At 43.3% G+C, this 23,676-nt stretch overlaps 1 protein-coding gene across 3 annotated transcripts in view; it reads right to left on the bottom strand.

Moving 5' to 3' along the window:
• The window catches only part of AGPAT3 (1-acylglycerol-3-phosphate O-acyltransferase 3), a 116,111-nt gene extending 113,362 nt beyond the window's left edge, over positions 1-2,749 (bottom strand). The window contains exon 1 of one of the 3 annotated variants that reach the window (XM_087721723.1): positions 2,422-2,749. The gene's annotated coding sequence lies outside the window, so the exon portion shown is untranslated. Of the gene's footprint in view, positions 1-2,076; positions 2,192-2,421 lie in introns of those variants that run through there. The other 2 variants (XM_087721722.1, XM_087721725.1) reach the window with 2 other exon arrangements.
• Between the last annotated feature and the right edge of the window lie 20,927 nt (positions 2,750-23,676).

Raw genomic sequence — 23,676 nt, 5'->3', positions numbered from 1 at the left:
GAAATGATACAAAAAAAATCTTTTTAACATTAAACCCATAGAACACAGGGAATCAACATTAATCACATTGTATGTACATCTGAAGAGAAGGAAGCAGGGGAAAAACACCCCTTCCAGAAATATACTTTTGTCAAAAGGAAGTATTTGGCATGAAAGTTGGACAGTGAATTAGATCTCATTTGAAACCCACTGAATAAATGGGACATGTGTTGAAATTAATGGACCTGAGCACTTGAAATGAATTAGATTTGTGCAACTAACTGGATGCAACCCAATAACTTTTATTATTAGTTTCAGAAAAGTAGCTGAGGGCAAAATGCAGGTTTTTTTTTATCTTGATGTAAACTTCTTTTAGGCTAAGTGCAAAAATGTTGTGGAGCAATTCAGCCAGAGTTCAGTTCTTTATTTGCTTACAGACACTAGACAGAATTTTTCCAGACTAAATCCTTACTACCATGAGCCTAACTAGGAAGTTGGCTATTGGAATTCTTTCTCAGTGTCCTATCCATCTCCAGACTATGCTGCCCCTTGCCCCCACTTTTTTTAATATGCTCCCTACTTCCTAGGAAACTGCCAACTCACTGTAGTCATTCACATCAGCTCCCTATCTGTGAGCATCCTCACAACTTCAGAGTCCAGAATTGACAGTTTTCCATCCAGTGTTGGCCATGCTAAATATGAAAAAAATAAGAACACCTGTCACATAAACTGTTTCATTTAGAAAATTAAATATTAGAGAACTAGATTGTCCTATCACTTTTTTTCAGATATTATATTTCCATCTGTATATTTATTTATTTTGGGTGGAATGGCATTTGATTACAAGATTCTCCATCATAAAGAGAATTGGAAAGCAAGTATGTTGTAACATTAATGTGAATTCCCTATCTTTGGGTACACATTGTAATCAAAGAACTTTGTTTATGGTAGTGATAACTGACCCAAACACTGAATGACTTACTATATTTATTTAGAAATTTTCTGTCTACATAAAAGGCTGAAAGTTGGAAAATACAGTAGCACCTAATCCTTGGTGTGTGTGTGTGTGTGTGTGTGTGTGTGTGTGTGTGTGTGTGTGTGTGTGTGAAAGAGAAATCAGCAACTACTGTACTAAGTATAATTCACTTCCAAGAACTCTTAGTTATATTTACATAGCACAAATAGTACAGGCTACAAGGCTACCATAGTATATCACAACTGATTGGCATAGATGAAAATTTTAATTACAAGTGCACCCATCCTTCCAAGGTTAGTAAAATGAGGATCCAGATTGTTGGAAGCAATATGCGGACTCTGTAAACTGCTTAGAGAGGGCTGTAAAGCACTGTGAAGCGGTATATAAGTCTAAATGCTATTGCTATTGTGGTATTCATGAAAGTTAAAACATAACCTGGGGGGGTGGGGTGTTGCACAACATATGAAACCACAGAGTATCTATATAGATGGGTTCATACTACATGCTAGTTAATGTTTTAATGTATCATTTGATTCTAGCCTACATAATTAATTTTCAGTTCAGTGTATTGTGTGAACAAAAGAAACTGGGTTAATTTAATAATGTATATCATATGAACACAATGACACAGTCTGCCAGGATCAAATGAAGGATGACAATCTTTTTCAGTTTGCTATTAATTATTCTAAAACACTCATTTTTCCCTACAGTAATTGTATTCTCTCCACAGTGCAGTCCTTGGCTGCAAACAGATCAGATGCAAGTAATGGTCCCAACTAGCTCTCAAAAAGCCTGCCCCTTGCCAGCAGCAAACTCAAGCCAGTCGTGCAGCGAATAAGGGCAGAAATAAAACGCATAGCTTCATAGGCAGCAAACGAGGACACGTTGAACGACGGCTGTAGGATCAAGGCGTGGCGCGTAAAACCATAGGAAGCGCTGGGTTTGCGCAAATTAAAAACGGACGCGTCAAATTAAATGGAAAACTCAATACAAAAGTAACACACATGCTTACACACATACACGCACCCCTCAGAGGCAGCCACATACACCCACCGAGCGGAAGCTGATGGAGAAAGGGACGAAACTATGGGAGGAGGCGACGCTCTCTCCCCTTAACGCACCGAAGCGAAACGCGGAGCTCTCACGCCGTTTTGCGAAGGATGGAAAAGCGGATTAATCCATTAAAGTCAGGCGCAAAGAAAAAGCGTGCGACGGGAGCCAACAGCTGGGCGAAAGGATTGGACTGGGTAGGGAGCTGGGATCCTGGGAGGACTGCAGCAAAGAGACGGCGGCGTGGAAGGGCTTTGCAGGAAGAAAGGAGGCTCCAGCGCTCAGAGGAGGGGGCGGGGGGACCGTCAAGCCCATCTCCCGATGAGGTGGGGTTGGGTGAAAGAGGGAAAGCGAGCTCCCACCAGCCCGCCCGGCCTCACTGCAGCATCAGGAGTTCCTGCCGAAGCAGCACAAACCTGCAGTCCTCGCCGCCCCCGGAACTTCTGCTCCGCGGCTGCTCCCCAGCTCGGCTCCCAGAGCCTCGGTCCCGCGGCCGCAGCCCCTTCGTCGTTCCCCCGTTTAAGCAGCCCACACTTTTCTTCGGTGACAGCGACCAGGGCAGCCGCCTCTGCTCTCCTCTACGGAGGCTGGGACGCCGCTCCGAGAAGGGCGCAAAGGAATCCTGTTGTAGCGGCGCCGGGATGAAGCCTTGTGCCCAGAGTGCGGCAGAACCAGCTGCCTCTGCCTGTTCGATGTGCTTCTGGTTGTGTGTGTGTCCGTCCGTGCGTCCGTATCTGCTCCCAGCAGCCGCTACTTCCTGTGCAACGACAGTTCAGTTCCTCCCGAATCAGGAGGCAGGGGAACGGGGCTGTCGGCTGAAAGGGGGGGGGGAGTATGGTGGCGGTCGCCCTGAGGGAAGCGGGAACGCTCCGGCCTTTGCGGATCGCCGGGGGGGGGAGGGGGACACCGAGTTTGGCTTAAAGGCGCCCTCCGCGCCGCTCTTCTTTCCTCATTTGGAAGTAGGACCCGCGGAGGATGGAAAGGCGCGACCTCCGCAGCCGGTTCCCGCGTCCCGCTTTCAGAGATGGCAGGAGAAGACCGCCGACGGCCCGCTCGCGGGCGCACTGCACAACAGGATGTCAGCTGCTCCTTCCCAGGCTCGCGGAATGCTGGAAGGGGACGCGGCAGCGGCTTGGTTGCAGGCGTCGGTGCCTTCGGTCGCCGTGGTTAATTTCACGTGATTTTTTTTACCTCGCCGGTCCTGCTGTTGTAGGCATCACCCGTTCATGCGAGGAAATGGATTACTTTGCCTTTTTACTCTCTTATTTACGTTGAGGGTCAAGAACATCTCGGTTAGAATAGAATAAAAATTAATATGAGGTTTTCAGTATGTACCTCGACTAGGTTTGTTTGGCAGCTGAAAAATGAAGTAGAGGAGGAGGGACCATGGGTGTCACCCTCAACTTCCAATAGGCATTATTTGCACCGGTGAATATCTGAAAGCATGAGAAACAGCCTTCTCATTTATAGTTTTTACTTACTCTCCCCTCTAATTCATAAAGTTTATGAATCTTGTAGATTTATATTCATATTAATCTTGTAGATTTATACTTATTTGATAGATTTACATGCTGTTTTTAGATTTGACACTAACTTGATGGTACCGAGTCTATTTTCAGGGTGGTCACAATATTAAGAATAAAAAAATGAAGTACGGAGGCCATTGAAATAGTATTAAATTGATAGCAATAAGTACACACAATTGCATTATGATAAATTATGACAGTGCAATGAATCAATAAGCCATATTAAACATTAGTTTTGTATGGTGTATAAAGCAGCCAACATTGTAAGTTATCCACTAGTGGTTTACTTGACCCAATTAACATTCACAAATCTCATTCTACTCAATAGACTTGACTCCTAGGTTTGGAGGTTAGTGCAAGATTATCAGTAACTGAATCAGTGTAGAATATGGAGGGATAGTGGCTGTCAGCATTCTAAGTATCATGTAGAATTAAATCAGAGTCCAAGGCAAAAATTTCCTTAAGGTTCCAATTTAATAAATCAGACATCTTGGCATTATGCTAATACTGGAATTGACATCAGAATTCCACCAGGTTAAAAGTTCATGATCTTGTCCCCACATCCACAATCCATCACATGGTCCAATCTTCTTCCACGCTGGCATCCACACCCAGCTGCTTCCGGTCAGCTGTAAAAGTGCAGAGACAAAAGATGACCTTGGCTTCTAGTAAAGAATGAAAACAATACATTCCACAATCCTACTCCTTCTATTCCCCCCTCCCATCAACTATACTATTGAAATAAGAGAAAGTGTGGCAGGCCAAAATTCTAAAAGAAATATAATTGCAGGCCTCACAGGCGGCCCCTCCTCAGAAGAAAAATGTTTCCTGAAAAGAGAATAACAAAAGTTAACATTAAAAAAATAGATATAGATAGATACCTGGATAAAGAAAAAATACCTATAGTTAAAGATAAGCAGAGGGAGAGATTGAACCAACCAATAACTTCGGGGGAAATTCTCCAGGTAATCAAACAGCTAAAGGTAGGGAAAGCACCGGGTACAGATGGCCTGACATCAGCTTATTACAAAAATTTACAATTAGAAATGGTAGAATCTCTCAAGGAATTATTCAATATGATCCAAACGGAAGGGAGGGTACCCCCATCTTGGAAGACAGCTTTCATATCCTTGATACCAAAAGAGGATCTAGATCTTACCCTACCAAAAAATTATAGACCTATATCATTACTTAATATAGATTATAAATTTTTTACTAAAATACTCGCAAATAGGTTAATGTTGGTTACTCAGCAATTGATTCATAATGACCAAACAGGTTTTATTCAAGGGAGACAAATGAGAAGTAATGTAAGACTAATTGTTAATACACTGGTATATTTGGGAAAGAATATCCAAATCCCTGCTGCGCTTATATTTTTAGATGCTGAGAAAGCCTTTGATCAAGTCAATTGGCAATTTTTACTGAAAATATTGCAAAAAATGCAAATAGGAGAGCACTTTTTACAATCAATTAAAGCAACATATCGGGAATAAACAGCTCAAATCATAGTTAATGGAAGTTTAACAGACTCATTTAAAATTGAGAAAGGTACAAGGCAGGGTTGTCCCCTATCCCCATTACTGTTTATCATAACTTTGGAACTATTGCTGAATAAAATACGGGGCTCAGATGATTTACAGGGAATCAAGATTAGGCAGCAAGAATATAGAGTACGTGCTTTTGCGAATGACTTGGTTATAACATTAACCCAACCATGGGAATCTAGTAATCATGAATATGATTAATCAATATGGTCAAGTGTTAGGATTTAAAATAAATTTAGGGAAAACAAAGATGCTAGTTACAAATATGAACACTAAACAAGAATTAGAAGGAATGACAGGATGTGAAATAGTCAAAAAGGTTTTAGGGGTTTATATCTCAACCTCAAATGGAAAGCTATATAAGAATAATTATGAACCACTATGGCATAGCATACAGACAGAGATGAAAAATTGGGAGAAATTACAATTATCGTTGTTGGGAAGAATAGCAGCTGTGAAAATGAATATTCTACCTAAATTTTTATTTCTTTTTCAAATGATACCAATACTTTAAAAAGATGTGAATTTGCTAGAATGGCAGAAGGGCATTAATAAATTTGTATGGGCAGGAAAGAAGCCAAGAATAAAACTAAAAATAATGCAAGATGTGCCTGAGAGAGGAGGCTTGAAATTACCCAATTTAAAACTATATTATGAAGCAGTAGTTTTATCGGTAATTAGTGATTGGATTAATTTAACAGATGACAGAATACTTAATATTGAAGAGTATGATTTGGTATATGCATGGCATGCTATTTGTTATATAACAAAAAGGTAGATAAGAACTTTAAAAGTCATATTTTAAGGAATGCTCTATTGCGGGTCTGGAAAAAATATCAATATAAATTATGTGATAAGATATCCATGTGGGCAATTCCTAGACACGCAATAGAAAATATAAATATAATACAAAAACGGGATGTAATTACATACAGACAGCTTCTTACCTTACAAAAAGGTGTATTACAGGGCGGGGCATAACCTTTTCCTAGGGGGTCACAGCAAGATCGACAGCAGTTTACAACTTCCGCGACACCTCATTTTAAAGCCCATAAAAAACTGAATTGAATGAGCTATTAAATGTTAAATTTGCTTTAAGAATGGCTGGAAAATTCGATTCGGAAGAACAAAGGATCATTGACAGAATAAAATGCATTGCCTTTCGAGAGGCTCGCGATGCTGGAGCGACGTTTATCAATCGAAAATGGATTGCAAACAAATTGAAACGTCATCCGGATTGGGTTACTGATAATTGGAACAAAACAGCCCAAGAATGTTTCACAAAATTTGGAGAAGGGCGTCCTCTGCAACTGTTCCAAGAAAGCAAAGCCATCATTGCAACTGGCAGTCGCAAACAACGAAAAGGAAACCGAAAAGTGGCCCAAGAAATCCTTCAAATTCGTGGAAAACGAGTTGATCAAAGGACAATCGGCCGATATCGAGAACGAGAAGGTTTGAAGCCATTCCACGTCATTTGCAAACCATTGAAAACTCAAACACACGTTCAAGATCGGCTTTGGTTGTGCGATTGGTTGTCTGAATGGACCGAGGAAGATTTTCTTCATTTGGCGCCATCTGACGAATTCTTCGTTTATGCCATTCGAAAACCGAATTTCCAGAACGATCGAATTTGGGCTAAAGACGTCGACGACATCGCCAAACATGAACGATATCGACAAATCGTTCGCAATCCGACTTGCATCGGGATTTTCGTCATTTTCACAGCCAAGAAACTGCATTGGGTTTTGAAGGATAAAGGGGAATCCTGGGATGGCAGTTATTTCCGTGAGAAAATTTTATTGGAGAATGTCATTCCATTTCTCAGTGATCCAGACAATGTCTTGGTGGTTGGTGAGGCTGTCTTTCTTCATGACAAAGCTCCTTGCATGCGTGCAAATGCCACTCAGCAATTGTTAAAGGAAAACAATGTCGAATTTTGGGGCAATGACGTCTGGCCGGGAAATTCGCCAGATCTCAATCCGGCAGAGAACATTGGGGCCATAATTAAGGATGAAGTGGAAGCTCTGATGATTCAGGAGCAAGGTCAAAATCGATATTCGGTTGAAACTTTGAGAATGAATTTGGAAACTGTGTTGAAAAATCTGGAAAATCGAACGGAACTGTTTGAAGATTTGTTGTGTTCTTATCCACCTCGTTTGAATGCTGTTCGAAGGGCTAATGGTGGTCATACTGACTATTAAATCGTGTCAATAAACTCAGTTTTTGATGGGCTTTCGAATGGTGTATGAATTATTTGTGTTGTTATTACAAGTGTTGCTGTGACCCCCTAGGAAAAGGTTATGCCCCGCCCTGTACAGTTAAAACCTTTGAATGTACTAAAAGAAGAAAATGCAATTCAATCATGGTTTCAGTATGGGCAGTTACAGGCCAGATGGAAAATAGATCAAAAAGTCGGCTTTATGCAAGTCGAGGATAATTTACTCAAACAAATTAGAGATCAAAGTCCAATGCATATAAAGAGATTATATAATGCATTAATAGAAATGGATTCGGAAACAGAACTAGTTAAAGACTGTATGATAAAATGGGCTCAAAATTTTGAAGAACCAATAATGTTGGATACATGGGAAAAGATTTGGGTAAGAAATTTAAAATTTACACAAGCCCAAAATGTGAGAGAAAACTTTTTAAAGATGTTTTATAGATGGCATTTAGATCCTAAAAAACTGGCTTCTATGTATCTGAATTTACAACCTAAATGCTGGAGATGTGACTGTGTTGATGCCACTTACTTTCATATATGGTGGACTTGCAAAAAGGTTAAAGCATTTTGGATAAAAATATGGTGGATTATGCAAAATGTTCTTAAAAAAAGGATAAAGTTGACCCCTCAGTTATTTTTGTTAGGTATAATTACTGATTGTACAGTTGTAGAGATTAACTTGATTTTGCATTTAATAATTGCAGCTAGACTCTTGGTGGCACAATACTGGAAGAAGGAAGATTTGCCTACGATTCAAGAATGGACATTGAAAGTAACAAACCTAGCTGAGATGGCTAAAATATCTGCATATCTTAAGGACCACTCAAACGAGAAATATAAATTGGACTGGAAAAGATGGATTGATTATATTCAAAATAAATACGGGACTAAGAAATTTCAGATAGCTTATGATTAAAGAAATTAGGAATGATATAAATTGTTTAGAGTTAGCCTAGCAAGGAGAAGTTAAAGCTCAAGTGAAAGATGTTATTACCTTTTTTTCTTTTTAAGCTTATTTAGGCATGTTTTTGTTAAAGTTTTATACCTTGTATTGGTTCTGGGAAGTCTGGGGGGGAAGGTTGGGGGGAGGGGGGAGGGAAGTAAATGTTTGTAAAAGTTTTTTTTTTTTAATTTTCAATAAAAAAAATTAACCACTTACTTCCCCCCTAGGGGACCCTTTGGCTTATTGGGAAACTTCTCGTGGAATTGTTCTACTAACTTTTCCACTTTTAAGTTCCAACTTTTCACCCAAGTGGCTTCAGACAAAGGGTAACCCTTCCATTGCACTAAATACTGTAAGCGACCCCTATTCAACCTAGAGTCTACAATCTTTTCCACCTCAGATTGTGTTTCCCCTTCTATCTGGTTAGGAGGAGAGAAGGTTTGGGTGGATGGTCTTATGCTAGACCCAATTACTGGTTTCAACAAGCTACAATGAAATTCTGGGCCAAATTTCCCTAGACTTCTGGGTAGACTGAGTTGAACTGTAAATGGGTTAACTATCTTTACTATTGGGAATGGACCTAGAAATTTTGGACCAGTTTCCTTGCTAGGCATTCCTAATCTGATGTATTTGGTAGACACAAAAACTTTGTCCCCCACATGGAAGGGGTTTTGGAGCGAGCTGTGTTTATCAGCTTGCTTCTTGTAGGCTTCTGCTGCATCTGCTAGAACCTTCTTCATATTCTCCCATCCTTTCTTTAGCATGTCCATCCATTCATTCAAAGACATGGAGGAGGGAGGTTCTCTAAGCAGCTCAGGCATGGGAACAAATTCCATGCCACTGGTAATCTGGAAAGGAGTAAATCCAGTGCTGCTGTGAACCGCATTGTTGTATGCTACTTCGGCGAAGGGTAGCAAGTCTGACCAGTTGTCTTGCTGATAGTCCACAAAACACTGGATGTATTGTTCCACTACCACATTGGCTCTCTCTGCTGCGCAGTTCATGCTGGGATGAACCTCTGAGCTCAGTTCTTGTGTGGATCCAATGGATCTCAGGACCTCTCTCCAGAACTTGGCTGTGAGCTAGACTCCGCGGTCTGAAATGATCCTCTTGGGCAATCCGTACAGGCGATAAATGTTTCACAAACATTTTTGCTAATTTCTTTGCGGACGGCAACTCTGAGCAAGCGATGAAGTGCGCCTGCTTGGAAACCAAGTCCATAATTGTCCAGATTACTCTGTTTTCACTGCTGTCTGGGAGTTGCGCGATGAAATCCATTGCGACCTCTTCCCATTGTCTGTTAGGGCTGGCCACTCGTTGTAGCAGTCCAGACTGGTCTGTTAGGAGTGCCAATTTCATAGCTGTCATCAGCTTATCCTGGCTTCCATTACTATCATGCTGCAGTTTTCTCGACAAAATATTCCCCAACAACTTTTTGGGTTCTTGTTGGACAGCTGGGTTTTTTGTCTCTGCTGCAGGTTCTGAGCTCTTGGATTCAATCATCCCTGGCTGGCCCTTTTCCTCCATCGGTGGTAGCAGCTCAACCACCATCATCAATTTCCTACCACCGTCTTCCCACTTTATCGTAGGCTTCCACTTGTCAAGCCATGCAAGCCCCAAGATTATTTTTTCCGGCATCTCTGGCGCCACAATGAATCTGAGAAGCTCTCAGTGGCGGCCCACTTGTAACTTCACCAGGTCAGTCACTAGCGTGGTTTGGGCCCCTCCAATTAGTGTTCCATCTACCTGCTCAACCCAAATGGGACAGGCTAGAGGTCTTGTGCTTATGCCTAGTTGCTTGATAATCAACATGCTGATTAAGTATTAAGTGCAACTGGTGCTCACAACTGCTTCAACTTCCCCCTCCAACTCCATCTTAAGCACGTGGAGGTTGACTTGGAAGGCGAAGGGGCAGATGGGTGCATTCACCATTGGGTCATCTTCAGCATTTTCCGCCTCCGAGTTCTCCCCCTTGATAGGACTCTTTGTCACCTTAAGTTGGGGATCCTCTTCCAGAGGTTGGTTGCCCTTTTCCTCCTCTGAGGCCTCCCCCTTGGTAGGACTCTTCGTCACCTTAAGTTGGGGATCCTCTTCTAGAGGTTGTTGGCCCAAATGACTCTTTTGTGGTGGCATCTGCGGCCTTCTCTTTTCCGCCATGGCGGTTGGTGCGCACGTTTGTGGCAATGGGGCTGGAGCCAAGCATTCTGACGCTTTGTGGCAAGTTGACAGCAAAGGTGGCATTTCATTGGCCCCCACGAGGAAAGGGACCTAGTTACATCTCTAAATTTAGGAACCGCCTCATCACATTTTTCTACCATCCATTCTGTAGCTTGCCCCTTGGTAATCCCTTCTTCCATTGTTGAGAACCTTTCTCTGTAGGAAGGTTGGGTAAGAACCTGTTGGGGCATTGCAGGGGAGACTGGAACTGGTGGGGAGGTCAATCCCTCAGTTGGCCACTGCCCAGTTGTCTGCCATGGTGCCATCTGCTGAGGAAGGGCAGGTACCAATTGGAATCCCTTCCATCCATGACCTGGGATTAAGACCCATCCCGAGGGTGCCTGATTCACAGGTTGCAGTTCACTCAATGATGGCTGGTTAGGGGGGTTTATGTGCCAAGGGCCCCTCTGCTGGCTTGGAGGATTTCTGGCCCAAGGGCCTCTCTGCTAGCTTGGGGAACTTTCCCATGTTGATGGTCCAGAAGGTGCCCACTGGCATCTTAACCATCCATACTCTGGGAAGAAAACCCAATTTAGTGGTGCTTCATCCACTAGCTGCAGCCCAATTTCTGGTGGCTGGCAAGTGAAAGATGCTGGCCAAATCCCTTCTTGCTGGCTGGGTTGAAAATCCCATCTTGATAGGGATTCTGTCTTCAACTCAGTTGCAGGGTATTGGTTCATTTCAATTATCCCCGTTTGGAAAGAGTCAAAATCTCCACTCCAAGGTTTTTTCCAAGCCTTGGCTGGGGGGAAGGAGGGGTAGTATGCACTCACGTTTAGTTGTCCGGATCCGGGATCTCCATCAGGATTGACTGCGTGACCGGGTAGCTCAGCGTTGGGAAAACAGCAACCCTCACCACCACCACCACCCCGTAAGGGAGGACTGCTGGTGATTTCTTTTGAAGAGAGTATTGGGATAATGTCAGCGTTCCAAGTATCATGTAGAATTAAATCAGAGTCCAAGGCAAAACTTTCCTTAAGGTTCCAATTTAATAAATCAGACATCTTGGCATTATGCTATGAATCCCAATACTGGAATTGACATCAGAATTCCACCCAGTTAAAAGTTCATGATCTAGTCCCCACACCCACAATCCCTCACATGGTCCAATCTCCTTCATCCACGCTGGCATCCACACCCAGCTGCTTCCGGTCAGGTGTAAAAGTGCAGAGACAAAAGATGACCTTGGCTTCTAGTAAAGAATGAAAATAATACATTCCACAATCCTACCCCTTCTATTCCCCCCTCCCATCAACTATACTAATGAAACAGCATATTGAAATAAGAGAAAGTATGACAGGCCAAAATCCTAAAAGGAATATAATTGCAGGCCTGACAGGGGCTTTTTTCCTGTTCTTTCCGCTGCCAATTTGTATGAACACAATCCTAGGTTTACTAGTCCGCAATCTTATCAACTAACAAAACTTGGTTTTGTTTGCTGTCTACACAGATACATAAGTTTGAACAAGTGATTTGGTTTGGTTTGGTTTGGTTTATTGCAGTGGTCCCCAACCTTTTTATCGCCGCGGACCAGTCAGCCTTTGATAATTTTACCGTGGCCCGCTGAGCGCGCGCAGGGGTGGGGGGGCGTTGTTCGCAACCCTGCGCCCCTGCCTGCCCACCCCCTCCGCCCACAGGGCTCCCGCGAAGCGGTTCTGGGCACTAGCCCAGAGGGCGGTCATTGGTCGGCGTCCTTCAGAGGTGCGGGGAAAGGTGCATGAGCCTGTTCAGGGTGTCCAAGTTCCGGCACGCCGAGGCCAAAGTGGCCCGCAAGGAGGTGGGTGGGCGGGCATGGTCGTCAGCCGTGCTTACCTCCGGATCGTCTCCCCAGTGAACCGCCGCCCCCACCTGCCGGGACGGGCGGCGGTTCCCTCCTCGCCCCCTCCCCACGGTGGGCTCCATGGGGAGGAAGGGAGCGGCTCTGCCCTCGGCCTCTCGGCGATCCCACTGAAGAGGAACGCCGGCGCTTCCGGAGACCCGCCCGGCTGCCGGCTGAGCCGTGCTCGCGTGGGCGCCTCCTGAGACACGGTCAGGCCTTGCCCAGGGGAGCCGCGGCCGCCCTCCCGGCTACTTCTTGGCCGCGGGGCAGCTCCGACGAGCCGAAGGGAAGTTGCCGGGACTGCATCCGGGGAAGCCTCGCCCTGCAAATTAGCCGGTCGGGGGGCGAGCAAGGCGGCTTCCCCAAGAGCCCCTCGCTGCGATGAGGCTGGCTGGGCTGGAACCATATGCCCGCTGCCAACTGGGCTGGGGCCGCTCGGCAGGTGCCTTGTCGCTTTCGCTGCAGCCGGAAAGCGGAGCTGCCGGGGTTCGCAGGCCATGCAGCAGCGGGGGATGCGCCGAGCATCGCATGTGGCGAAGCCGGAGCCCTGGCTAGGGAGGGCGGGTTAGCCCTCCTCTCGGCGCCGGAAAAAGCTTCGAAGAGCCTCTTCAAGCGGAACCGCCTTGGCCGCTGAAGCTTCCGGCTGCAGAGGAAGCGCCCGAAGGGCTGTTTCTGCGAGGCTCCCGTTCTCTGCGTTGACGCCTGTTTTGTTCTCGGGGCTTCCGTTTCCCCGCAGCGGGGCCGCCTGGGACAGCGAACACCCGGCTTCCGCGGCCCGGTGCCAGGTACTCCACGGCCCGGCACCGGTCCGCGGACCGGGGGTTGGGGACCACTGGTTTATTGGATTTATATGCCGCCCTTCTCTCAAGGACTCAGGGCAGCGTACAACATTAAAAAAAACACACATATTTCAAAAGTTTTTTAAAAATTACATATAATATCCCCCAAACAAACCCAATTAAGATTAACAATAACATTTTTTTAAAAAAAATCGATTAAAATTAACAATAATCAATAATTTATTTTCTTTTGTTCAGGCCAGGCTGGCTTGCTGGAAAAGCCAACTTTTTAGGGAGCGTCGGAAGGACTGGAGGTCGGGGATTATACGAAGCTCCAGGGGCAGCTCATTCCAGAGGGAAAGCGCTCCCACAGAGAAGGCTCTCCCCCTGGGGGTCGCTAGCCGACACTGTCTGGCCGATGGCACCCTGAGGAGGCCAACTCTGTGGGATTGCACTGGATGGTGGGAGGCTACTGGTGGCAGTAGGTGGTCTCGCAGGTATCCTGGGCCTAAGCCATGGAGCGCTTTAAAGGTCATAATTAATCATAATTAATTAATAATCATAATTAGTACCTTGAATCGCACCCGGAAGACAGCCGGCAACCAGTGCAGGCCGCCTAAAAGGGGTGCAACATGGGAGCACCTAGGTGCCCCCATGATAACCCACGCAGCCACATTCTGGACCAGTTGAAGCTTCCGGGTGCTCTTCAAGGGCAGCCCCATGTAGAGAGTGTTACAGTAGTCCAGGCAAGAAAGGACAAGGGCATGAGTGACTGTGCACAGAGCATCCCAATCCAGGAAGGGCCGCAACTGATGTAGCAGGCAAACCTGGTAAAAGGCCCCCCTAGTCATGGCCATCAGGTGTTCTAAACTAAGCCGCGTATCCAGGAGGACTCCCAGATTGCGGGCCCTCTCTGAGGGGGCTAAAATTTCTCCCCCTATCATCAAAGATGGAACAAGATGCGCAAATCGGGATGACGGAAACCACAGCCACTCAGTCTTGGAGGGATTGAGCTTGAGCCTGTTCCTCCCCTCCTCCAAATCCGCACAGCCTCCAGGCATCGGGACATCATGTCGAGGGCATTGTTTGGGTGGTTTGGGGTAGAGATGAAAAGTTGGGTATCATCAGTATATATATATGTGTGTGTGGGTGTGTGTGTGGGTGTGTGTGTGTTTGTTTGTATGTATATATAAACTGCAACCGATCCGACAGGTAGGAGGAGAACCACCGTAAAATGGTGCCCCCCCACTCCCAACCCCCCAAGTCATCACAGTAGGATACCATGGTCGATGGTATCGAAAGCCGCCGAGAGGTCTAATAGGACCAGGACAGAGGAGCAGCCCCTGTCCCGGGCCCGCCAGAGATCATCAACCAACGCGACCAATGCCGTCGACAGCTTCATCCAGATACTGGGAAATTAATTAACTGAGTTGGGTTAGGAATTAACTAAGTGTAAGCTGCATTTCATACTGTGAGATATGCAGAAATCAAAATGGGGCAGCTCCAAACATTTGTTCCCTTCATATATTCAGTGAATTGACCATGCAAATAAGCTGTTTAATTTTCCACTTACATTCTGGAAAGAAATGTTTTTCTAGTGCCTGCATTTTTATGTGAGCTATGAATATGAACTATAAATGTATAGAGCTTCTGGACATGAGAACTTTAACCCTTTCAGGGATCTTAGTAGAGGAGAATTCTGCATATTCACAATGCCCATAAGAATTTGATACTTAAAGTCCATAAAAAGACATCTGTAACATCAAGATAGCTAAAGGGAATATGATAGCACTTCAAATACTGAAAGTAGATCACACAGAAGAAGGTCAGGAGCTGTTTTCTTATCATCCTTGAGTAAAGGGCACAAAGTAATGGATTTAAGTTACCAGAAGGCAGATTCAGAATGTACTGTATGTAAGGGATGAGGCCAGGGGGAGGGGGGATTCTGTAAGTAAAAGTGATTTGAGAGGAGCAATTTACCTTGGGGTGGGTTAGGGTTAGGATATTGTTATGTCATTGTTTCACTAATGTGCTGATGCAGAGACTCCTCTGATTGGCTAATTGTTTGACAGCCATTGGTGGGAGAATGAAGCCTCGCGATTGACTGCCCCGTTTGACAGCTGCTATATAAAGCGCTGTCAGATGGAAAGTTCCGTGTTACCAGTTCTGGAATTGCCTCACAGATTGCTGTTAGCCGGGGGGTGTTTTTGCCCTCCCCAGGCTCCTATAAAGCCTCTGGAGCCTAGGGAGGGCGAAAAAAGGACACCAAAAATGGGGGGGGGCGGCGCTGGTCGTGCATGAATGCACACAGGGTCATGTGCAAAGCATGGATGTGGCACACCCATGCACAACCCATCTGCGCTCCCCCCGCTTTTGGCACGCGAGCCAAAAAAGGTTCGCCATCACTGTTAGGTAAATATAAGGGGAATCCCATTTCTTTTAACTTGGACTCTCACTCCAATCTGCCTCAAACCTACAAAGGTGGCCCTTGCATTCTGTCCAAAAGTGGATGCTGAATTGAATAAATTAATATTCCAGGGCATCTTCAAACCCATTGACCATGCGAGATGGGAAACACCTATTGTGATTCCCAACAAACCTGATAGCTCTATTAGAATATGTGCCAATTATAAGTGCTCCCTCAATAGAGCCTTTTTTTTTAATTTATACTTTTTTTTTCTTTTTATATATATATATATATTATTATGTTTTCATTCTATACAATCACATATTTACTGTGCTTAATCAGGGCATATAACATTGAGTAATAAACACGGCCCTCACTTATATAGAAAATGCCCTCTACAATACAAACCCAATATACCACCTTGGCCCACCATACACCCTCTTTCAACCCCCTCCAACTTTCATTCTTCCTTCTCACACACCCCTCTACGCCTACTTCCCCTCCCCTTCTTTCTAACCCTAACCCTATCACTCCCTCTAATCAATTCCCTCCCTCCCTTCTCCTCCTCCTCTCTCTCACCCTCTCCACCCTCCTTCTTCTTTCACTCGACTCTTTCCTTCGGTATATTTCTATTACCTTCCAGTATATTCGGTTTGTTCTATTTTCGCACTAACATTGAAAAGCCACAGTATACAAATGCAATCATGGAATTTAACACATATTGTATTTCCCCCCTCCCCCCTCCCCCTAAATCCCCACCTCCCTTCCCTCCCCCCGACTTCCCAAAGACCATACGTGGTATAACTTTTGGACAATCACAGTCTAAAATATCTCTACATTGAACTCAGCTTCTTACTGTTACCCAAATTTTAAACAATTTAAATTGTTACTGATACTAAGCATAAGCTATCTGGAGTTTCTTAGTCCCATATTTACTTTTTATGTAATCAATCCATTTTTTCCAGTCTCGTTTATATCTCTCGTTTGAATGTTCTTTGAGATATGCTGAAATTTTGGCCATTTCGGCTAAGTTCATAACTTTCAAAGTCCATTCTTGAATTGTAGGTAAATCTTTCTTCTTCCAATACTGCGCCACCAAGAGTCTTGCTGCCATTATTAAGTACAGAACCAAATTAGTCTCTGCTACTGTAAAGTCAATACATATACCCAGTAAAAACAACTGGGGGGTGAATTTTATCCTTCTTTTGAAGATGTTTTGCAGGATCCACCATATTTTTATCCAAAATGCCTTGACATTACGACATGTCCACCATATATGAAAATATGTAGCATCACAAGAACCACATCTCCAACATTTAGGTTGAACATTTGGATACATAGAGGCAAGCTTTTTAGGATCTAGGTGCCATCTATAAAACATCTTATAAAAATTTTCTCTCAAGTTTTGTGCTTGTGTAAATTTCACATTTCTTACCCAGATTCTTTCCCATGTTTCAAGCATTATTGGTTCCTCGATATTCTGAGCCCATTTTATCATACAATCCTTAATCAGTTCCGTTTCAGAATCCATCTGTATTAGTACATTATATATCCTCTTTATATGCATTGAGCTTTGATCTCTTATTTGTTTAAACAAATTATCCTCAACTTTTACAAAGCCAATTTTTTGATCTGTTTTCCACCTAGCCTGTAGTTGACCATACTGAAACCACGTTTCAACTATCTTCTCTTCTTTAAGTACCTCTAAAGATTTTAGTTGCATCACCCCTCTTTCTGAGATAAGAAGTTGTCTATAGGTGGTTCTATCGTGTTTTTGTTCTACATTCATATTTTCAATTGCATGTCTAGGAATTGCCCACATGGGCACTTTATCATTTAATTTATGTTGATATTTTTTCCAAACCCGCAATAAAGCATTTCTTAAGATATGGTTTTTAAATTTCTTATCCATTTTTTTGTTAAATAACAGGTAAGCATGCCAACCATATAACAAGTCATATCCCTCGATATTCAAAATTCTGTCATTAGTTAGATGAATCCAGTCACTAATTGCAGATAATGCCACTGCGTCGTAGTATAATTTTAAGTTAGGTAATTTCAATCCTCCTCTTTCATGTGCATCTTGCATTATTTTCATCTTTACCCTCGGCTTCTTTCCTGCCCACACAAATTTGTTAATACCCTTCTGCCATTCTGAAAGATTCGCAGCTCTTTTAAGTATTGGTAACATTTGAAAAAGAAATAAAAATTTTGGTAAAATGTTCATTTTTACTGCCGCTATTCTACCCAGCAAGGACAAATGCAATTTTTCCCACCTTTTCAACTCCAACTGTATACTATGCCAAAGTGGTTCATAATTATGCTTATATAATTTCCCATTTGAGATTAAAATATTAACTCCAAGATATTTAACTTTTTTAACTACTTCACATCTTAGCATTGCCCCCAGTTCTTCCTTCTGTTTGATAGTCATATTTATAGCTAATATTTTGGTTTTTCCTAGATTTATTTTAAATCCCGAGACTTGACCATATTGATTGATCGTGTTCAATAATACCCTACTAGATTCCTGCGGTTGTTCCAATATTATGACCAGATCATCCGCAAATGCACGGACTCTATATTCTTGCTGTCTAATTTTAATCCCTTTTAGACCGCCCAAGCCCCGTATCTTATTCAACAGAATTTCCAAAGTTATAATAAACAATAATGGGGACAGAGGACAGCCCTGTCTTGTACCTTTTTCAATTTGAAAGGAGTCTGTCAGACTTCCATTGACAATGATCTGGGCTGTTTGCTGCTGATATATTGCACCAATTGACCGTAAAAAGCCATCTCCTATCTGCATTTTTTGCAATGTCTTCAGCAGGAATTGCCAATTAACTCGATCAAAGGCTTTCTCCGCATCCAAAAATATGAATGCGGCCGGGATTTGATTGTTCTTTCCCAGGTATTCTAAAGCGTTAATAATTAATCTAACGTTGTTCTTCATCTGTCTGCCCTGTATAAAACCAGTTTGATCGGTATGTATCAATTGTTGAATTACCACCATTAGCCTATTTGCTAATATTTTAGTAAAAATTTTATAATCTACATTGAGTAATGAAATAGGTCTATAATTTTTTGGTTGGGTAAGGTCTTGGTCTTCTTTGGGTATCAACGATATGAACGCAGTCTTCCACGAAGGGGGCACTTTCCCTCCCGATTGAATTTTATTGAATAGTTCTCTGAGGGGTTCTACCATTTCTAACTGTAAATTTTTATAATAAACAGCTGTTAAACCATCTGTGCCTGGTGCTTTCCCTAACTTTAATTGTTTAATTGCCTGCAAAATTTCCCCAGAGGTTATAGGTTGATTCAGCTTATGCCTATGTTCTTCTCTAAGTAGGGGAATTTTCTCTTTATCTAGGTATTTGTCTATATCTACGTCCTTAATTTTGTCCCCTTTATACAACTCTGTAAAAAATTCCCGAAATACCTTTTGAATCTCTTCCTGTTGAAACACTTCCTTCCCTCTGTAACACAATTTGGATACATTTCGAGCATTCCTTTTTTTTCTAATCTGATAAGCCAACCACCTACCGGGTTTATTTGCATTGCAGAAAGTATTATGTTTAGCATATAATAAACTGGTGGCTACCTGGTCAGAGATCAACATATCAAACTGAGATTTTAATATAGCAATTGTTTCCCTAATCTTTGTATCTCCTGGATTCAATGTTAATTCTGACTCTTTCCCTTTAATTTCCTCTTCCAATTCTTTTCGTTTTTGCCCTTGTTTGTGTCTATGTATTTTGTTTATATTCATTAATACTCCTCTCATATACGCTTTGCTTGCATCCCATACATATTCCATAGATGTACCCTTATTCATATTGAGAACAAAATATTCTGATAGCAATTTTTTACAATCATTAACATACTTTTCATATCTAAATAAGTTTTCATTCAACCTCCAGGACCTTCTTGCCTGGGCTACCCTTCCCAATTCCATCCAGACTGGATTATGATCTGAAAGAACTCTCGCCATAATCTTTGTCTTCTTCACCCTGCAAAGTAAATCATTTGTAATTAGTATAAAATCAATCCTTGAAAGAGATTGATGTCTGTTGGAAAAAAAGGTAAAGTCATATTCTTCTGCATGCCTCTCGCGCCAAGCGTCTCGCAATTCAAAGTCGTCCAGCATGTCAAAAAAGGGTTTGGGTAACTTAGCTCGGAATTTGGTGTTCGGGCGAGATGTCTTCTTATCTCTTTTGGTGTCGATCACGCCATTCCAGTCACCCAATAATATACAAGACTCAAAGTCCCACTGTACTAATTTAGCATGGAGATTTCTATAAAATCCATCTTGTTGTTGGTTAGGAGCATAAATTCCCAAAAGTAACGTCTTTTTCCCTTCTAAGATTAAATCTAATGCAATATATCTTCCAAAGGGATCTGCTTCAATTAGCTCAGCTTTAATGTCTTTTCTTAAGTATACTACTATGCCGTTTTTCTTTTCCATGGCTGAGGTCGCAAAATGTTGGCCCAGTTTGGGGTTAAACAAATATTTTTGATCGGTTGATTTGATATGAGTTTCTTGCAAACAAATTATGTCATTCTTAAACTGTTTGAGATAATGAAATATTTTCTTTCTTTTCTGTGGGGAGTTCAGTCCGTTAACATTCCATGTCAAAATCTTAGTTGTCATTTTTGGTTGCCTGAAGCTTTTTTAGAGCCTCCCGCAAGGCCTGTCTCACCTTTGGTTTGGCTCCTCCCACAGCTTCTGAGCTTGTTGCAGTAGCTCCTTGATCAGTGGCCAACGATTGTTGAGATTGTTGCATGGTAGTTTGTTTATCCGTTTGTCTGGTGGTCATACGGTTGGATCTTTTTTCCTTGACTCCTTGCCCTTCCGGGAGAGGGAGATGATACATTTTATCTGATGGTTGTGTGGTTTGCTGTTTAACTTGTTCGTCTCGTGGTTTTTCACCATATCCCGAAGATTCAGGGTATCCCATCTTCAGAATCTTATGATAGAAATCACAAGCTTTCCATACAGAACTGAGACGATATTTTTGTTTGTCCATTGTAACTATAATACCGAATGGGGCATCCCATCTGTACTGTATCTGACGCTTTCTGAGCTCTTCCACCAGAAAAGCATAATCTCTTCTGGCTCTTAGCATTTGAGGTGGTATTTCTTTCAAAACAATCAGATCCTGTCCACCAATTTGAAGCTTAGTATTATAAGACTCTTGTAATATCATATTTCTAGATTCTCTTGTAACAAAGTATATTACCACATCTCGGGGAAGTTGCCTTTGTTTTGCTGCCCACGAGTTAACACGAAAAGTCTTGTCAATCTGCCAATCAAAATTGGATCCCGGTTTTCCCACCAGACGGTCAAAAGCTTCAGAAAACATTTGCTTTAAGTTCTCCTGCTTTTCTTCACGCAGCCCCCTCACTCTTAATGCAAGTTCCATCTGCTTATACTGTATCATAATAATTTGTTTTTCAGCATTATCAATTTTTTGTTCCTCCACTTCAGTTTTGGATATCAGGTTAGTTTTAGCTTCATTGAGAATTTCTAAATTATCTTCCATTCCAGAAATATATTCTGTTATCACATTTACAATTCCCATCATATTATCATTCATTTTAGTGACCCTAGTATCGAATTTGTCATATAGAACTTCCATCTCATTCCTTATTTCATCTTTGAACTCTCTAAGCATTTCTAGATTCTGTTCTCTGGATTCTCTAAACATTTCTAAGTTCTGTTCTCTGGATTCTTTGAACATTTCCAAGAAAAATTCTTTTGTTAGTACGTCTCCACTAGGGGGCATAGATGGTGGGGGCTGCAACTTTGTGCCAGGTATGGGAGACGTTTTCGGAGGTAATTTCACAGAGGTTGATTTGGATGCCATTATATTTTGGTTTTGATTATTTATTCTAAATTGCTAATCCACTGTGCTGTTTGGAGAAAAAGAAATTCCTCCCCCCCCCTTTTTTTTTTACAAAGGGTTTTACGGAGGGTTTCAAAAGAGAAAGTCCGTTTGGAATGTTTGGAATGTCTCTGTATCAACAACAAAGAGTCTTTGAAGGCTTTAAGGGAGTAGGTCTAATTAGATTATAAGAAGTTATTCCTTTGATTCTGTACCAGGAAGCCGGAGATAACAAATGCAGAAGCTGTAAACGCCATTTTGAAGACAATTAAACAAAAGAGATTTTTATAACATTGAAGCTGGTATTTCAGATAGAGAAAAATTTTAAAGTTCACAAGTTTGGTCTTTGCTCGTATTAATTTTCAATAGTCTGTTTTCTAAAGATTGTCCTAAGGGGGAGGGGTTCTTGTCTTGTGCTGTAAATAACAGCTGAGAAGTTCAGGTCGGAGTTGAATGACTCAGCTTTGGGTTGATCCTCCCCCTCCGTCCACAGCCCAAAAAGAAACAAACTGTGAACTTCAAAGAAGATTCTTACCAGCTGAGATTCCTCACTGCTTTTTTCTTGTCTGAAAAAAGAGTTATCTTCTTGATATTGAGTAGATAACGAACCAGAACTCTGGGGGCAGCTCTGTTAAGCTACCGACGGCGACAGGCCCCTCCCCAGAAGTCCCTCAATAGAGCCTTAAAAGCTAACCACTACCCTGTACCGGTGGTCCAACACCTGTTGCACTCTCTAGGCCAGGTTGCCCTCTTCGCAAAGTTAAATTGAAATCAGCAACTCCTCGTTGACGATGCCACAGATGTGGCACAAACAATTGTCATGCATCAGGGAGTTTTCAAATGCCCCACCTCCAATTCGGGATGAGCCTAGCCCCTGGCATATTCCAGGGCCTAATGGAGTGTTTGCTCGAAGACATCCCTTAATTTCAATGTTTAGTTTAGTTTTATTGAACTTGTATGCCGCCCTATTCCCCGAGGGGACTCAGGGCGGCTAACAAACTAAATAGGGAAAAGGGGAAGTACAAAAAACAAGAAGACAAGACAAATACAAAAAACAGATTAAAAATTCGTCAACAGCCGTAACAATTCGAGTGGGGCTGGGAACTCATCAGCCCCAGGCCTGCTGGAACAGCCAGGTTTTAACGGCTTTGCAGAAAGCCTGAAGGGTGGTGAGGGTCCGAATCTCCACGAGGAGATTGTTCCAGAGGGCCGGAGCAGCCACAGAGAAGGCCCTCCCCCGGGGGGTCGACAGTCGACACTGGCTAGTTGATGGAATCCGGAGGAGGTCTAATCTGTGGGATCTAATTGGTTGTAGGGAGGTAATTGGCAGAAGGCAGTCTCTCAAGTACCCAGGTCTGATACCATGTAGGGCTTTAAAAGTAATGACTAGCACCTTGAAGCGCATCCGGAGTCCAATAGACAGCCAGTGCAACTCGTGGAGGATAGGTGTGACGTGGGTGTACCGGGGTGCACCCACAATCGCTCGCGCGGCTGCATTCTGGACAAGCTGAAGTCTCCGAATGCTCTTCAAGGGCCGCCCCATGTACAGCGCATTACAGTAGTCCAGTCTTGAGGTCACAAGGGCGTGAGTGACTGTTCTGAGTGCCTCCCGGTTCAGGTAGGGACGCAATTGATGCACCAGGCGGACCTGGGCAAATGTCCCCCTGGTCACAGCTGACAAATGGTGTTCTAAGGTCAGCTGTGGGTCCAGGAGGACTCCCAAATTGCGAACCCTGTCTGAGGGGCGTATAATTTCACCCCCCAGCCTGAGAGATGGAATACAAGGCCAATTATTGGGAGGGAAAAACACAAGCCACTCAGTCTTGTCGGGATTGAGTGCAAGCTTGTTCACACCCATCCAGACCCTAACAGCCTCCAGGCACTGACACATCATGTCAACTGCTTCACTGAGTTGACACGGGGCGGACAGATACAACTGTGTATCGTCCGCATATTGGTGGTATTTTATCCCGTGCCGCCGAATGATCTCACTCAGTGGCTTCATGTAGATGTTAAACAGGAGGGGGGACAGGATCGAATGCTGTGGTACTCCATACTTAAGGGGCCTAGGGGTCGACCTCTGTCCTCTAACCAACACCGACTGCAACCTGTCCGAGAGGTAGGAGGAGAACCACCAGAGAACGGTGCCTCCCACTCCCACCTCCCACAACCGCTGCAGAAGGATACCATGTTCGATGGTATCAAAGGCCGCTGAGAGGTCAAGGAGCACTAGGACAGAGGCATGACCCCTGTCCCTGGCTCTCCAGAGATCATCGATCAGCACGACCAAAGCAGTTTCCATGCTGTAGCCAGGCCTGAATCCA

This window comes from Thamnophis sirtalis, unplaced genomic scaffold (genome assembly GCF_051295495.1).
Source record: "Thamnophis sirtalis isolate CommonGarterSnake01/CBP01778 unplaced genomic scaffold, rThaSir2_p1.2 scaffold_8, whole genome shotgun sequence".
In the NCBI taxonomy this organism is placed as follows: Eukaryota; Metazoa; Chordata; class Lepidosauria; order Squamata; family Natricidae; genus Thamnophis; species Thamnophis sirtalis.
Note: the sequence above shows the minus strand (reverse complement) of the source record. Positions and strands in the feature narration are given on the sequence as shown.